The 19,123-nt window shown below is 35.2% G+C and overlaps 1 pseudogene; it reads right to left on the bottom strand.

Moving 5' to 3' along the window:
- Positions 1-1,392: 1,392 nt before the first annotated feature.
- On the bottom strand, positions 1,393-15,008 carry LOC120206400 (annotated as a pseudogene).
- Between the last annotated feature and the right edge of the window lie 4,115 nt (positions 15,009-19,123).

Raw genomic sequence — 19,123 nt, 5'->3', positions numbered from 1 at the left:
AAAAGGCTCCAAATCTTTGGCCCTAACAAGCTTGATGAGTAAAAGGAGAGCAGATTTCTCAAGTTCTTGGGTGATGGTGATGGCGGCTGCTGCTATCATGGCCATTGATGAGAAATTGCGTTAATTTTGTCCATCCTGCTATTTATGTCTTTAGTGTCGGGGTTGGGTTGGGTTGGGTTGGGTTGTGGTTTCCCCGGCAATATTGTATACTACACTTTATTTTTTTTATTAAGAGGTAATTATAAAATAATATATATTTTAAATATTCTCAATCATTTAACAATAAATATTATATGATCATGTTTAAATACTATATGACCACGTTAAAGTCGTTGAGGTAATTCGATTTGTGCTTGTATACTACTTTTAAATTGAGCATTTTGTCTTTTCCTACATTTTATTATTAGGATAAAGTACACAAATAAATACTATAAGACATTATTTTATTAAGTCTACTGATTATTGAAAGTTATAAAATGATCCAAACTATAAGACACTGCTTTGTTGAGTCACATGACTATTAAAAGTTATAAAATAATTATCTGACTATTTATATATTTTAAACTCGCAATTTTTCGTTAAAAATTTGATCATTATCAAGTTGAACCTTAACATGCTCACTTGGATATGATAAAATCCGATCCTAAAACTGTTTGAGTTATATTTTGTGGATCGAGTATATGTTTACGTTATGTCGTCGACCCAATACTTAAAATATTATGTCGTCGAGTCAGTGTTTGAAAGCAATGGTGATGTCAATAGACGTCATTAAAATGTGATTTTATCATATCACAATTAGTAGATTAACATCTAACTCAGATAGTCTTTATTTTTTAAACGAAAAAAGACAAGTTAAAAATATATAAATAGTTGAGTGACCAAATTGTAACTTTTAATAGTCGATGACTCAACAAAATAATAATTTATAGTCAGTAGAATATTTTATAACTTTTAGTAATCAGAAGATTGAACGAAATAGACTTTTATAGTCAGAAACCATTTATATACTTTACCCTTATTATTATTGTTTATAATATTTTACTCTCTCTGTTTTAATTTTCGTTTAAATTTTAACCCAAAAAAAATAAACCAAGTTCACCCCTCAGTAAAAGTATCACGAAAACAAAAATATCTGAAAAGCAGTTGATTTTGGTTTATAATTTATGAGAAGACTCGCTTAAATTAGGTGAACGCACGTACTACGTAGTTGGAATTTATGAATTTCCCAAATTCAGATATACAAATCGGTGTTCATAAGAGTAGTTTGTAACTTTTGGTAAGCTTAAATTTCTAATCATTAAATGAATTAGTTTCATGCCTATCTTACAATCATGTAAGTTGAAATTAAAGGAATTGTTCGGGAAATACAGACATTCATTGCTATAAATCAAACAAATCAAAACACAAATATATACAGATATATATTATGTATATCCTTCTCCTTGCACTGAAATGTGAAGCAAATATGGAAACTGGCCTTCAAAAGTATTTACTATCATTTACCTTGTCCCTTTAACCCTGACAGAAGCTTCAATGCATCTTCCATGGATGGCCTATCAGCTGGCCTGCTTGTGGTGCAAAGCAAAGCAACATCAACAAACAGTTCTATTTCATCTTGCAATGAATTGGTGGGATCAGTTGCTTCATTTTCATTACATATTTCTCTCAAAAGAGCATCCTTTGGTTTGCTTTGAATGTTTTCTCCACCATTTATCAGCCTACCTGTCGCAACCGTATTTCGTTTGCGACCCCGGGATTGGGCTTCGACTTGAAAAATGTGGATTGGAGTCGTCACCGATCATTTATTTAAAAATAAATGGGTTGATCGGATACCCTATTTCTTACCTGATCTGCTTCTTACCAGAAATATGTCGGGCTCGGGAGTCGGTTACGGTCAAGGAAGGATTAACACCCTTGAACCGTCCTTTCAGTACTACGTAATTTCCAGTTGTCTTAATTAAGAAAATTGTAATTTTAAATTAAAAGGTAAAATTTGATCATGAATTACTTACCTCTGATTAATTGGCGAAAATACCCTTAAAAAGTCATAAGATGTGTTAGAGGGAAAAAATGAATAAATGAAAAAAATGAAGAATAAAAATAAGTAAAAAAAATAAAAGGAAAAATAAATAAATAAATTAATAAAATATGAAAATATATATATATATATATATATATATATAAATGAGTAAAATAGAAAAATAATAATCATAACAATAATAGTAATATGAAATATATATATATAAACAAATAAAAAACCAAAACAAAAATAAATAAATATATAAATCAAATATAAAAGTATACATATAATGATAATTGACTTATAAATAAACTATTAAAACATACATATATACGTATAATGATAAAGTAAAAAAAACTAGATAAAGATAATTACATATATATATATATGGTAATAATACCTTATAAGTAAAATATTAAAAAAGTATATATATATATATATAAATAATAATATTAAAAAAATAACCAAATGAATATAAATAAATAAAAAATATATGTTTATATAATAATAATAATATATACTGTAAAAAAATCAATTGAAAATCATTTAAAAAAACATACATATATATATTTATATAATGACAATAATGTAAATAATAAATAAATAAAAATATCCATACAATAAATAAAATGACTAATATAAAGAAAAATAAAGATTGGGGCCAAATTTGAAAGACAATTAACGGTGATATTGCGCATTAGGGGGATAAAAAATAAACACGCCTCGAGGTAGATCTAGGTTCGAAACTTCGAAACCCCACCCATTTTTGGTCATCGGCGCAACCCACGTTTTGGATTATTCGAACCAAATCTCAAGAAAAATAACGTGCACATGCGAGAAATGAACGAATCAAAAAAATGATACCTTTTATTTCCTTTTCGAATCATTTACAATAGCTTTGCCTTTGTATTTTCCGTGCTTTCCTCTGTATTTTGTCTGTAAATCGTGTGTTACAATAGTGAGTTACAATGGCTATTTATAGTGTTTGTGGATCCTATCTTTAGGAGTTTAAATCATAGTAGAACTCTATCCTATTTTTAGGAGTTTGAATCCTAGCAAAATTCTATCCTATTTTTAGGAGTTTGAATCCTAGTAGGATGAAAAGGTGTGTTGACAGCTGCCCCTCTTTGCTCATAGTCGTGTAATGGGGATAGGGCAAAGATTAAAAGACACACTTTTCGTTCGGTGGAGTTAAAAATTGACTCTGATGTTTCAATAACTCCCTGTCAAATTGAGTTACGGATGACTCCTCCGTCGTGAAGCCGAGTTCATCTTGAAATGATATGAAATTGAAGCCGTAGTTCGGAATTTGAATCAACACGTGGCTTCTCGTTGCCCTTCGGTCTTCTTCTCGGTTTAAAGACTTTGGATCAGAATCGAACTCATAAATCTTCATTGACAGATAGCGTTTGCTTGAAAATGGTTGCTCGTCACTAAAGCACGACTAACCCAGGTCCTCTTCTCGACTTGAAAACCTCAACTGCAACCGAAAAGTAGTGCGATTGATGTGTCATCGAGCTGAATGGAATCTAACTCGACAATTTTGATGGCAGATAACCCTTCTAGCCTTAAGTTATGATGTAAATGATGTGCCTTGGAGCTGAGCGTAGTCAAACTCGAAGGTCTTTATTGACAGATACTCCTTCTTTGAGTTGGATATCCTTCGTCGTGAAGTTGAAATTCAATCTAAAGATGGATGATGCTTGTGTGCACGATTCCCTTCGTCGTGAAGTTGAAACCGCGGGTGGCCCCTTCGTCGTGAAGTTGAGCCTGGAATTGGATATCCTTCGTCGTGAAGTTGAAATCCAAGTAAGTAGCATTGTTCCGAGTCTAATATCCTCCGTCGTGAAGTTGAAATTGGCTCTGGAATTGGGAAGTTGTTTATTGACAACCAGCGGTCCCTTTGTCGTGAAGTTGAACTTGCGTTGTCTTGAGTCCAATATCCTTCGCTGTGAAGTTAAAATTGACTCTGAAATTGGGAAGTTGTTTATTGACAACCAGCAGTCCCTTCGTCGTGAAGTTGAACTTTCGTTGTCTTGAGTCCAATATCCTTCGCTGTGAAGTTGAAATTGACTCTGAAATTGGGAAATTGTTTATTGACAACCAGCGGTCCCTTCATCGTGAAGTTGAACTTGCGTTGTCTGGAGTCCAACATCCTTTGTTTTTTGACAACTAAAATTGTGAAATTGTTTGTTGACAACCAGCGGTCCCTTCGTCGTGAAGTTGAAATTGGCTCTGAAATTGAGAAGTTGTTTGTTGACAACCAGCGGTCCCTTCGTCGTGAAGTTGAACTTGCGTTGTCTGGAGTCCAATATCCTTCGCTGTGAAGTTGAAATTGGCTCTGAAATTGGGAAGTTGTTTATTGACAACCAGCGGTCCCTTCGTCGTGAAGTTGAACTTACGTTGTCTTGAGTCCAATATCCTTCACTGTGAAGTTGAAATTGGCTTTGAAATTGAGAAATTGTTTATTGACAACCAGCGGTCCCTTCGTCGTGAAGTTGAACTTGCGTTATCTGGAGTCCAATATCCTTCGTTGTGAAGTTGAAATTGGCTCTGAAATTGAGAAGTTGTTTGTTGACAACCAGCGGTCCCTTCGTCATGAAGTTGAATTTGCGTTGTCTGGAGTCCAATATCATTCGCTGTGAAGTTGAAATTGGCTCTGAAATTAGGAAGTTGTTTATTGACAACCAGCGGTCCCTTCGTCGTGAAGTTGAACTTGCGTTGTCTAGAGTCCAATATCCTTCGTTGTGAAGTTAAAATTGGCTCTGAAATTGAGAAGTTGTTTATTGACAACCAGCGGTCCCTTCGTCGTGAAGTTGAAATTGCGTTGTCTGGAGTCCAATATCCTTCGCTGTGAAGTTGAAATTGGCTCTGAAATTGGGAAGTTGTTTGTTGACAACCAGCCGTCCCTTCGTTGTGAAGTTGAATTGTGTTGTCTCAAGTGGCACGATATCCTCCGTCGTGGAGTTGAAATCGTGGATGGCCCATTCGTTGTGAAGTTGAGCCTTGACTTGAATATCCTTCGTCGTGAAGTTAAAATCCAAGTATTGTATGTTGCGGGTGGACACAATTCCCTTCGTCGTGAAGTTGAAACCGTGGAGACCCCTTTATCGTAAAGTTTGGCTTCGAGCTAGATATCCTTCGTCGTGAAGTTGAAATCCACTCTCGAGAAAATTGTGTTGTTTCGAGAGAAACTTTCAATCTATCGAGTTGGTCAAATTATAGCTTCTTGCTGATGAGTTAAGCAACCAACATGAATCTTTAAAGGTGCTTTTGAATCGAGTATCCTTCGTGTTGAAGTCGAAACTTGACTCTAAAAGCTGCAAAAAAATTATGTATGTGGAAAATGATAAATATGATGCTCTAAAATGTATGCATAAGATGCATGTAACATGAATTGGTTATATTTTATCTCCTGAAAAAGGTCTGATAATTTGCATTAGGATGTTGAATCCCCAAATGATGCCCCAATATCCAAAAATGCCCCAATATTTGATGTTGAATCTTCAAAGATGCCTCAAATGTTCCTCATTTCTTGCTTCAACATTGATTCTGAGCATGAGTTTTGTGTCTAAAAGTCACATGTCATTTACCAAGATCCACTCTAGAGAGACTGTCTTGTTTGAAAAAAATGTTTTTCTTTCTCTTTTATTTTCAAAGTTATGAAAATATCAATTAAAAGAGTTTTGAAAAATGTTTGATCCAAAGTTTTGAAAATATTGTCACTTTCACGGTTTTACAATTGAGACGAATCATAAACTAGAGTTCTTCGGATATCAAAGAATTAATTATACTGTTAATCCTTCAATGAATTATAGGTATTTGACAAGTGCCAAGATCAAAGCTATTTTTGGGAAGTGGTTAAGTAAGGAAAGGATAAAAAGTCTCAGGTTATTGTGTTTGGTCAAAGGTTTGGCATTTGATGCTCAAAGGTTTGATGGGGTATCTTACATGCTCCTCTACTAGAAGTGTTCTCTGACTCCCAACCTTAGTAGTCACACTTGGATTGTGCGATGTCGTATCAAGGAACTTGTGTGATCGCCTCAATTGCACAATTTTTATATTCGAGCCGTCTTTTCAGGTTTTTAACTCGAACCCTCCTTTGGTTTCAAGACGTTATTCAGGATTTACGTCTTGAACCCCCCTTTGTTATTTTTCTATACCATGCATTAATTACATTATTTTTTTGCAAACAAATATTAATCCTGATGGGCGGGATGAAATCTGAAGATAGTCTCTTCTGTTTAGAAATCCATGTATGATTAGAAGGGACTTTTAAGGCACGTAATGTAGGTCAGGGCTCATGGTTATGAAATAAAAGGATAAATAGGCCCAAACAAGTGTTACAGGGTTTTTAACCAAGGATCAATTCATTTTGATGCCTTCAATATTATCTTGCTCAAAATGTCTCTTTCTCTTGATGCTCTATGATCTTCGAGTGAAGTGATTCAGTGATTCGGGAATGATTGTGCTTGATCAATCTCATAGTTTGAAGTTTGATGTGCCATTTGTCTTTAGGGAATCTTTGCATGTGCTTTTTGTCCCTTTTTCTTTTTGATTTTTGTTCTTTCTTTTTTCTTTTGTTTCTCTTTTTTCTTTGTTTTTTTGCTTCTTTTCTTTTTTGTTCTTGATTGGATCTTCGCACTTGCCATTTGGTCCACCTTTGGATCGATGTCTTTACTCATGTGACCAGATTTCTTCCACCTTACCCCCCAGTGTGGAGGGTAATCCTTGGTTAGGGTTGAATCAGAAGAAAAAAATACTATAGGCTCAAAATGGGACACAAGGGATATATATTTTCTCCTGTTGTGAAGGGATAAAGAAATAAAACCATTCATCATTTCATACATGTAAGTCTTCACAGAAGAGGTATCCCCAGGGGGATAGATTTTCAGGATTAGTTCTATTCACATGAAAACAATGTAGTTAATGCATGATAGAATTATTTCGGATGAATTCTTCTTCTTTTTTCCCCAGATGTCTCAATGTTCAAGCTCTCCGCGAGATGCCCCAAGTTGTGTCTTTAGAATAATGCTCATGTTCAGATGAACAACTCAATACCTTGGGTTTTAATGATATTAAAATGTCAATTTTGAGTCTAAAAAGACAATGGTGTGATTTTATTGACTCAAAGAAAGGTATGGGTGTATCGAAAAGATAAAGGCAATGTTCAAGAATTTGGTCTTTATGGTAATGAATATGAGTTATTTTGGGTAAAGAATCGAGGTATTTTATTTTGGAGTTTGAGACAGGATAAGAAAGGTCTAATCTTGTCATATGTCAAAAATCTGTAATTCTTGAAGAATTAAAAGAATCCTTAATTCATTTAATATTCAAAGAACTAAAGATTAAAATTTGTTCAATTGCTCCACTTTAGAAAGTAGCATAAATTCAATCCTTTAAAAGATTAAGCAAACATGAAAGATCAAAGACGTGTTCAAACAAAACAATCCTCTAAGTGCAAATGGTATATGCCATGCCCCCTTCTTCGGCAAGCGCCTTACAGTTTTTAGAGGAATGTTTGGGGCTTCTTATGTGGTAACAGCTAATAGCTTCAACATCGTAGCCCTTAGAATATGGGGATTCTTTTCTTAGATCATCCTGACAGGCTTTGTCCTATCATCAGCTGATCAAGCTCTTTAATGTTACAATCTTGCTTCCATGTGGTTAAATCCACTTCATCGAGTCCTTCATAACTTAATTTCATGTTTGTGAAAATGCTTAAAAATGTAGATGAAGATGCAAAAAGGCAAAAATGCAAGAATGCATGAAATGTTCGAGGCATTGATCCAGAAAAGTGTCCATTATTATAAATAGTCTTTACTTAGACAAAAATGTTTTATCTTGTAAGAGACATAAAAACGATCAAAGGTAAATTCAGACTAAATCTTCAAGACCCCGAACAGCTTCTAGTAGGTTGACAAGTCTTCTGTCTTCATCTGTCACTGGTTGTATGCCTTGTCGGACCATTCCAACTTCCCTTGCCAGGCCGTGTAGATGACGAGCTACCTTCTGTACTTGATCCAGGAAGTCTCGGATGACTGTATCTCTAGCCTTCACCCTTTGTTGTTCTTGCTCCCAACGGAAACGCCACTGTAAACATCCGTCGAAGGGCACTATCTGAAGCTTGCTTGCTTGCTTCTTGAACCCATCTACAATAGCTTCTAACTCAGCTATTGTTTTGCCATCTCTCTCATGTTGTTTCTCCAGATCAGCCATCCGAATTCTCAAGCATTGGTTTTGATGTTGACTGCCTGCTAAGCGCCTCTGGGCAGTCTTCATCTGTTCCTTCCAAGCTCTCTCATTCCAGTATTTAGAAGCCACTTTCAACTTGGAGTTATCATTGACTTCATCTTGATACCCCTTTCTCAAGTCTTCGAGCTCTAAACGGACTCTTTTTTGTTCTCTTTCTAGTTTGTCTGTTTGATCTTTCTGAGAGTCGGCATCTAGATTCCACTGATAGCACTTAGCCTCAAGTTCCTTTATCCTCTTCCCAGCTCATTGTTCACAGTTTCAAACTCTGTTTTGGCTATCTCAAGTCCAGAAGGGACATGCCTGAGATGCTCCTCCATGGTCCGTGTGTCCTCACAGTTTGGCACCGGGGTGTTGTCTTTTTTCGCAATTTTTGCCACTCTAAATAGTCTGGGGTAAGCTTGTCTTTAGCAGCCACAATATCCATCCGTAACACTTTCTTCCATGAATCGACAATCTCTTTGATCCTCTTCTTATAACTGTCACCGTGATACTCAAACTCTGATTTAGCTAGTCCGCATGTTGCTGGGACAAACTGATGTGCCCCATAATGTCTAAGTGCTAACAATGGAGCATACCCAACTGCATCCCAAAGTTCAGATAAGGTCATAGTGTCAGAGTCCCCACATTGAAAAAGAACGTCACTGAGGAACAACTAGGGGGCTCTCCAAGTAATATCTCGGTCTTGATAGATGAGTGAAGAATTTCATCCACTTTTCTTTTGAAGTTCCTTCATGTCATTTCATGGTGATGAACTCTCTCAAAGGTGAATACGTAGTGCTAAATCGGTGGTAGGCAACCCCATTATTCTTCCAGAAGTGGCTGTGAATCCAGACTTGAAGGAGCGGAACACATCCAATGAATCTACCTCCGCCAGCTCTTCGGTAATGGTTGAGAGACCGAAAGGTCTCAGCTAAGATGGTTGGTGCTGGGTTGACCCGTTTCGGAAGTTGCTCAAACAGTTCCACCACGGCTGCGTCAATGCATCCCAAAATCTTCGGAAAGATGATCAAGCCATACATACCTAGTGCAAAAAAGTTCTATAGTCTTCCATTCATCAGGGTGGTCATTCATTAGTTTCCTTATGTGGATCCACTCAATTCCCTGCCTGTTACCTTTGTTTCGGAGTCGGTCAGTCACCCACTTTTCATCAACTCCTGCAATCTTAGCCAGTCTATTCTTGAAAGACTGACTCTTGATTTGTTTGATGTAGGCTCTCTCCAGTTTAATGCTTTCACAGTACAATAGTGTAGTATACTCCTCGATGGTAGGTACCATGTCCTCCTGGTTAAAAGTGAAGCAACTGTATCCCGGGTTCTAGAATCGAACCAAGGCTCTGATTAAGGGCTCATCGGTCTTAACATGAAGCAAAAGTGCAATGACACCATATCACTGACTGAACTTCTATTTCCAATCATTCTTCCAACTGCCCCAGATGTCCCGAAGCTCTTGCATGTCGTTCTGCTTTAGGCTAATAGAGGTGTAGCTAACCAGTTCTGACACATAGCTTCCTTGAAGACTGTCTCCCTTTTCCTTCTGAGTCTTCTCGGACCATAGTCGTACCTCGGGGTTTTTAATCTCTCGTATTACAACACATTTATCCATTAATTTAGATTATTTTGTGTAATAAATATCTTTTTAGGGATCAATGGCCTCTTGTTATGATGCAAATGATGAAAACAAAATAAAAGAGGACAAAATAAAAAAAAATTAGTGAGGTAAATCAAAATAATAAAATGAAAAATCCTACCCCACATGATATCTACTCGAACATGCTTAGTATTCCTACTCGGACATGATCTCTATCCCGCATGCTAATTTTAAACAAATCCTAACCGCATATTTGTCTAGTTCGCATGCTTTGAACAGAAAGTAAAGCATGAAATAATTCTGGCATCCTAGGGTTTGAAATTAGGTTTTGGGGTAGGCTCTAATTCTTCAAAGTCTCCCGGTTTAGGTGCTAAAAAACGGTACCTGAGTTCTCCTTGTTGGTGCCCCCTTGGGCGTGCCAGACCCTTAGTCCTAAACCCATCACAGGCTCGTGTGGACTAAGTTAAACTCGAGAGGACACATTCCCTTATGTCTATGCGGAGAATAAATTCACACGAAGACATAAGGTATATGAATCCCGAAGGCTACTTGCTAGACATATGCGGTGAATAAATTCACACGAATGCGTCGCTTTCACCCCACTTAAAACGGGTTCGGAGTTCGGGTTTAGAGCCTTAGATGAAAAAAGACTTTAAGGGCTGAAATCATTGAGAAAACGGTTAGTACAACTATTTACTCAAAAAAATATAATCAAAAGTAAGCAATAAAGATCGAAATGTTACCTTAAAATTTAAACTTACCCTTTTTGTTAAAAAAAACAACTGAAAATTACCTTAGCCTGACTCACTTGAAAGTCCCTAGCAGAGTCGTCAACCTGTCGCAACCATATTTCGGTTGCGACCCCGGGATTGGGCTTCGACTTGAAAAATGTGGATTGGAGTCGCCACCGATCATTTATTTAAAAATAAATGGGTTGATCGGATACCCTATTTCTTACCTGATATGCATCTTACCAGAAATATGTCAGGCTCGGGAGTCGGTTACGGTCAAGGAAGGATTAGCACCCTTGAACCGCCCTTTCGGTACTACGTAATTTCCAGTTGTCTTAATTAAGAAAATTGTAATTTTAAATTAAAGGTAAAATTTGATCATGAATTACTTACCTCTGATTAATTGACGAAAATACCCTTAAAAAGTCATAAGATGTGTTAGAGGGAAAAAATGAATAAATGAAAAAAAAAATGAAGAATAAAAGTAAGTAAAAAAAATAAAAGGAAAAATAAATAAATAAATAAATAAAATATGAAAAAATATATATATATAAGTAAAATAAAAAATATAATCATAACATAATGATAGTAATATGAAAATATAATATAATATAAACAAATAAAAAAACCAAAATAAAAATAAATAATATATAAATCAAATATAAAAGTAAACATATAATGATAATTGCTTATAAATAAACTATTAAAACATACATATATACGTATAATGATAAAGTAAAAAAACTAGATAAGATAATTACAATATATATATGATAATAATACGTTTAAAAGTAAAATTTAAAAAAAGTATATATATATATATATATATATATATATATATATATATATATATATATATATTAAAAAAATAACCAAATGAATATAAATAAATAAATAAATATATGTATATATAATAATAATATATAGTGTAAAAAAATCAATTGAAAATCATTTAAAAAAACATACACATATATATTTATATAATGACAATAATATAAATAATAAATAAATAAAAATATCCATACAATAAATAAAAGGACTAACATAAAAAAAAATAAAGATTGGGGCTAAATTTGAAAGACAATTAACGTTGATATTGCACATTATGGGGATAAAAAATGAACACGCCTCGGGGTAGATCTAGGTTCAAAACTTCAAAATCCCACCCATTTTTGGTCATCGGCGCAAGCCACGTTTTAGATTATTCGAACCAAATCTCAAGAAAAATAACGTGCACATACGAGAAATGAACGAATCAAAAAAATGCTACCTTTTATTTCCTTTTCGAATAGTTTACAATAACTTTGCCTTTGTATTTTCCGTGTTTTCCTCTGTATTTTGTCTGTAAATCGTGTGTTACAATAGTGAGTTACAATAGCTATTTGTAGTGCTTGTGGATCTTATTTTTAGGAGTTTAAATCATAGTAGAACTCTATCTTATTTTTAGGAGTTTGAATCCTAGCAAAATTCTATCCTATTTTTAGGAATTTGAATCCTAATAGGACGAAAAGGTGTGTTATACTACCATTTGTTTGAATTTCCAGAATTATCCCCCCGAACTTGTATATGTCCGTGTATAGTTCATCTTTGATAGTTTTGTTGCGATGACCTGTTTCAAATTCCAAATGAGAATTCAAGATTGCTGCTTTTATTGTTTGAAATGGGGAAGCTTTGAATAATATTGAATTGAAGGAAAATATATAACCTGTACCTGTTGTCAACTCTATCAGGTACTTGAACCCGAAATCGGCTATATGAGGTTCAAAATTATCATCGAAGACTATGTTACTTGACTTCAAATCTCCATGAGAAATTGCAGGATTGCAGTCATGGTGAAGGAAGCAAAGTCCCTTTGCAATTCCAATTATAATTCTGCACTTGGTTGACCAATCTCTTGGGATTCTTACCTTCTCAGCCAAATTTCCATTTGGCAAGTAATCATACAAGATGTAAGCCATATGCTTGTTGTAGCAGAAACCAAGTAATCTGATCAAATTCCTATGCCTTGCATTTCCCATTTGTGTTATAAATTCCGAGACAACCTTCATTCTCTTTGGCTCCCATTCTATCTTTCTCACCAAAACTGTTATTCCGGTAGGTAACACTGCTTTGCAAACGGCAGCTGATAGCGGCGGCAGTTCGTCCATGGACTCTTTCGAATCGAAACTCCTCAAAACGTCATTTGCTTTAAACTGAGGGAGTCCGATAAAAGAGTCCATTTTCCATTGGCCTTTGCTTCCTTTGCGGAGATAAACTAGCCAGAAAACCAATGTTGAAATGAGAATGGCTACTCCTGCAGAGAGCAAAAGAACTAACCTAAGCTTTCCAGTGCCTTTGCTTCCAAAGATGGCCATTGAAGCCGCACATGATCTGAGAGGTGCACCACATAGCTCTGGGTTTCCAACATATGCACTTTTATCCATTGATTGCAGTACTTTTTCAGAGGGAATGGAACCAGATATATCATTGAATGACACATTTAGAAGCAATAAGTTTGTAGATTTCCCAAACTCTCCGGGGATTGAACCACTGAAATTATTATGTGACAAATCCACGAAACTTGTAGCAGGAAGATTAGCAAGCTCCTCTGGTATGTGACCGATCAACTGATTGTTGGATAAATTAATGATCTGAAGTGTCTTGCAATTGGATATACTCTTTGGCACAACTCCTGACATATTGTTCATCTGCAGTTCAACAAGAAGCATGGATTTGCATGATCTGAAAGGAGGTAGATTCCCTGAGATGTTACAAGATGATGCAGAGAAATTTTGAAGAAGTGGCAAAGACCATGTTTCTTCAGGGACCATTCCCCCTAGTTCTGGATTGTTAGAGACATTGAAATATTGAAGCTTTGAAGCTTGAAAAATATCCGATGGAATTCCACCAGTAAACCTGTTCCTGGAGAAATCTATGTATGTTACATCTGGAAGATGGCTCAAAGGAATTTCACCAGAGAATGAATTGTCCTCGAGTCGAATTCGAACAAGCGAAGAACAATTGAATAAAGCTGAGAGATTGCCTGTAAGCTTGTTGGAAAACAGGATTAAATTAAAAAGCTCACCGCCTGCGCAGATATGAGGTGGAATGCTGCCAATGAAGCTGTTGGTTGAAACATCCAACCATCTAAGTTTCGAGGTCTCGCCCAAGTTTCTTGGAAGTGATCCAGTGAAGAAATTGCTCCATATAAACAAAGTATCCAGTGATGGAAGTTCTTCTATACCATCTGGGACAGTGCCATTCATTTCATTGTACATGAGACTGAGCAGTCTTAGATTCTTCAGTTCAGAGAAACTCTGGGGAATAGGCCCAGATATCAAGTTATCAGAGAGATCCAAGTAGGTGAGAGGTAAGATTCTGCTGAACTCTCATGGAATCAATCCAGTGAGCTTGTTTCTGAATAGAAAAAGTGACTGAAGCTTGGTGAGATTCGAGAGCTGGATCGGGATCGAGCCCGAGAGATTGGCACCAGCAATATCAAGATACTGAAGCTCACTCATGTTGCCCAGTTGCCATGGGATGTTCCCTTCATAAGAATTGTACCCAATCTCCATATGTGTCACGGTCTGGAGATTACCCAATTCTGGTGGTATGTTTCCAGAGAGGAAATTCCCAGCTAAGTGAAGAAATTCCAATCTCTTGAAAGACGCTTATGCAGATGGTATTGGTCCACCGAAGTAACTCCCTGCTAAGTTGAGAACCTTAAGGGATTCAAGCTCGGGAAGCTCAACAGGCAATGGACCTGAGAAACTATTGCTGAAAGCATCGAGAACAACAAGGTTTCGAAGACCGGAGATTCCTCCCGGGAAATGGCCAGAGAAATTGTTTCTGCTGATATCCAAGCTTCTTAGACCGGTGAGGTTGAAGATTTCAATGGGAATCTCTCCAGAGAATGCGTTTTGACTGATGTTGAGTTCAACAAGCTCAGTGAAAACACTGAATTGCTTTCCGGGTAATTTACCACCAAGTTTCTTCGTGGAAAGGTCTAAACCAATAACAACGGTGGAGTTGTTGTCGCATTTGATACCAGACCAAGAACATGCATGAACTTTCCCCGAACGATTTTCACCATGACGCACTAACCAATCGTCCAGGCTGTGAAAATGGTCGATAATCTCTGATTTGAAGCTCAAAAGAGCGTCTGAATATGGATCAGCAGCTAATACCACTGCGATTAACATGGAAGACAAGAGGAGTGGCCACAGGAAAATCTCCATTGGAACTCGCGGGGAAGAAGGAAGAGAGACAAACTATACTGCAAGTGGTGTTTTTACTGTGCTTTTGTTAGATGGTCTTGGTTGCATGGGAAATGGCGATTAGTTGAGATACGAGAGAATAATATTGGGTTGCTTTTGGGCACAGCATGGGGACATGCGGTCCTACGTTTATTCGGATGATGTTTGCCATCACCGAATAAAGCTTTCTTTGAGCCATCTTTAATTTGCTTACTTTTCACTGGAGAGAATCCTATACAATTTGTCGCCATTTTCTTAATTTTGATTAGTATATGAACACTGTGGGCCATCACTAAAATCATCATAATCCATTGAATACGTTAAAAAAAACTCTTTCACACATTATAATTAGATAGAATTCGAATCGATTTGAATTAATTAAAATTACGTTTTGAAATTCGAAAATATAATAAAAAAGAAAAAAAAGTTTTTATTTATTGCATGATCCATTGCAATTGAAGCTAAATTGCATAATAATAGATACAGGTGAATCATTAACTTTTTACTTTATAATTTAAATTATAATATTTCTATTTAGTTAGTACTTATTTCCAATGTATTTCGATTATTTTGTAACATGCAATGCAAGCCATGGTAGTATATGCATGGACAAAGCTAAAGATGTGCGATAGGATCTTCGTATCATCTCATGCTGTTGAAAAGACAGGAGCAGGTGCGGAGATGGTAAGGCTAAAGACGAGAGTTGTAGTAAAAAGCGACACAATTTCCATTGATTTACGATGAGCTTAACCCCTTTTTTTTTCTTCCTTTCAAGTAAACTAAATTTTATGGTAAATTATACGTTTATTACTTAAATATTAAATTTAAGTTTATTTGAATATTTAAACTTTTAATTTTAAAATTAAAAATTTATATATTAAAATAAATTAAATTTGATAATTTAAGTACTAAACGTATTAAATATTTAACCGTAAATATAAAAATAAAATAAAAACTAAATATTATATGTAATTTTATAAAATTAAAACTTTAAATATTAAAATAAATTAAAAATTAAATAGATTACCCCAAATTTTAAAGCGTACAATAAAACAATGGTAAGCCCTCTCTCCTTCCTTGCAATGCGTGTTCCTTGGCAGTGACGGTTAGTCATTGTGGTCCACATGCAATCCAATGATTAAACATACAAAGAGAAAGTAGGAAAGAAGAAAGAATCCCTATCCCTATCCCTATCCCTATCCCTATCCCTATCCCTATCCCTATCCCTATCCCTATCCCATAGAGGGAAGCGGCAACTAGCAATAATGGAGGGTTTTATGATTAAGAACAAGATTTCAAGTTGAGTAACCCTAAACGGTAAATTTGACCGCGCTTCACTTTTTCCATCTAACTATAGGCTTAACCCTGGGTAGAGTTTCATCATTTGTTCTTTGTTTGTGGTTTGCTTGTTAATTACTCCTTCATATATATGAAAATAAATGGGATTCTCCATATCTATAATGGTTGATTTTTTATTTATAAAAAAACAACAACAACAAAAACTACAAGAGTACTGTTTTCAGTGACAACAAATTTTGGTCTTTTATGTTCATTACTTGGGGGGGAATGTGGTTTTTTGTTTCCATGACTGAATGTTGGGAGCTTACGTCCATAGTCATAATGGAGGATAGCGGGAGGGCTTAAATACTTGGAACCCACACCCATTCACGAGAAACAGAAGGTAGGACAGAATCTGCAGAATTTCACAGTGGCTCCGTGATGCTCAAGAATTCCACCTGCGTGTTATAATTAGGTTTCAATTTGTTTGGATAAAATAAAAATCTGGCCTTGTGAAAGCTATGAACTCCACAAGAAACAAATGCAGTAAGTAGCCCAGAGTTAGAGGGAGCTTTCATGTGCCGTCAAAAGCCTAACTTTATCACTACTTCTTCCCTCCTTTAGGTGCTATGGCTCATGGGGGCACTGCCTGGAATCTTTCAAACTAAAGCGCTTTCAAAGCATCTTAGCAAACAAGTTTTATTTCTTAAAGATAACATTTAACTCACACGAGGGGGAATTGAGAATCAACTAGTGTGTATCAATAGCTATAAACCATAATTAGGGGTGAGAGTTTGATGTAAAAAAGAAGATATGTAAATAGTTTTCACCCTGACATGATTGAAAAAGACCCTGCACCGGCTGCATGCATGGCCGTGGGATGTGGAAAAAGAACACATCTTTTTAGGGTAAAAGAAAGAAAGTACTGAAGTTGAAATGAATTAGATACCCACTCAAGTAGTCAAAAAACGGAGCATAGTTTGGTTAATGTTTGATTTGATTTGATATCTTAAAGTACAACTAAACATGTTTACCAACTAATAGAGCATCTCTGTTTTTCTCATCGGTAGTGTTACCCTTGTAATTGAAATATGACCATTGGCAGCCCTTTAGTTGGGGCATGGCTATGGTGTGAATGGAGGGTAATTTTGTGTCTCCATGGTTTCCTTTAATGAGAAAGCTTGGGGAACATTTGGTCAAAAACAGGTGGTGCTGAAACAAATGAGCCAACACAACGGATAAATATTCAACAAGAAAAAACAGTGTATTGTTATTTTATACACTCCACTTCCATTTTAACTAATTATTTTAAATAAGATATATATAAAAATCTATTGGCTGTTTAAAAGTTACTCTTAACTTTTTAATATTAAAATGTTCATTACTTTATGTTTACCCCCATATTTAAAAAAAAAGTCGATTACTATAAATTGATTAGTATTGATGTAGGAATTATACACATTTAATAATTTTTTATTTATAGGCAGATATATGTAAATATTATAATCATTTGTCTTCCAAGAGAAAAGAACACATGTTTCACCAATTCAATCTCCTCATCATTTTCTTTCAGAAAAAAATCTCAGCTTTTGGCAAAATGAACAAACAACCGGTATTCCAGTTCAATTCCAAGAAAAACACAATTCTTTTGTAACATCCTCAATACCGGGTTAGTGATTAAATTGTAAAATTTCAGAATTTGGTGATTAAAGTTGAAAAGTTGAAAAGTTTAATGATTTATTTGAAAATATTTCTTAAAGGGTTGTTAGTAATTTTTAAAAGAATTAAAGGGCAAAATAGTCATTTGACTTGAAAATGATAATAAAATGATATATAAGCATGTGGGGACAAGGATGAGGAGATATTTTTCTCTACTTCTTCTTCTTCTTCTTCTTCTTCTTCTTCATGTACGAGAGAAAGAGAGAGCCAAGCTTGTAAAGGTAAGTTTTCTAATTAGTTGATTATTTATTGAATTAAATGTTGAATTTTGATCATTAGATGATAACTAAGCTCAAGGAAAGCTTAATTTATCTTAAAATCAAAAGATAAAGGAGTTATGACAGATTAAAGAAAATGGGTTTTTAAGTGAAATTTTGAATAAGAATGTTTAAATGAATTTGGAGCATGAATTTGACTTGTCATCTATGGGAATAAGAAGTTAGAAGTGTTAGAATTAAGTTTGGATAACATAGAAAATTTAGTATGATTCTTAGCCTTAAGAATTTGGATGAAATATGGAAGATTATAAGATGTTGGAATGATAGGAATTTGTTAAATTTGTTATAGATGAATTTAGTAGCATAATAAGGATTTTATACATGAAAATTTGAGTGAAGTGTTGATGATTTTCGGATGAAATAGTCTATTCTGGGCAGGTGCATCGATGCACAATGAGTGTGTACCGATGCACTAAGACAAAAGTTGAAGGTGCATCGATGCATTAAGGAGTGCACATCGATGCATTAAGGAGTGCATCGATGCATGGGAATTGCAAACCTAATTTGGGTATCGATGCATCCATAGTGCATCGGTACACTCCTAAAGGAAAAGTAAATTTTTGGTTTATTAAATTAGCCTGAGTTATTAACATTAAGTTATAAGGTTTAGGATTCTGATAATCGTCTCAGAAATTATGTTTATGTAGATATTGAGCCTAAACAAGTTCTGGAACAATCAAAGAATTAGGATCGAATCAAAGCAAGGCTAAGGTGAGTGCAATTTAATTTGTACTTATGTTATAGAACGAACATTGGTTTGCGATGAGCCAGTGATGGAGTTACTATGGTAAGAAGTAACTCTTAAAATGTTATGATATGACATGCGAGTTACATGAACAAATGAAAAGGGTATAAGCCATATAAAACGATCTATGTGATTACATGCACATGTGATATATGTTACATGATATGAACATATGTGATACATGTTATGATGAGATAAATGCTTACACATACATATGGTATGTGAAAGAATAAAAGAAATATGTGATTATAAGATCAATGATTATACGTAAATGT

Source organism: Hibiscus syriacus, unplaced genomic scaffold, assembly GCF_006381635.1.
Source record: "Hibiscus syriacus cultivar Baekdansim isolate YM2019G1 unplaced genomic scaffold, ASM638163v2 tig00013738_pilon, whole genome shotgun sequence".
Lineage (NCBI taxonomy): Eukaryota > Viridiplantae > Streptophyta > Magnoliopsida > Malvales > Malvaceae > Hibiscus > Hibiscus syriacus.
Note: the sequence above shows the minus strand (reverse complement) of the source record. Positions and strands in the feature narration are given on the sequence as shown.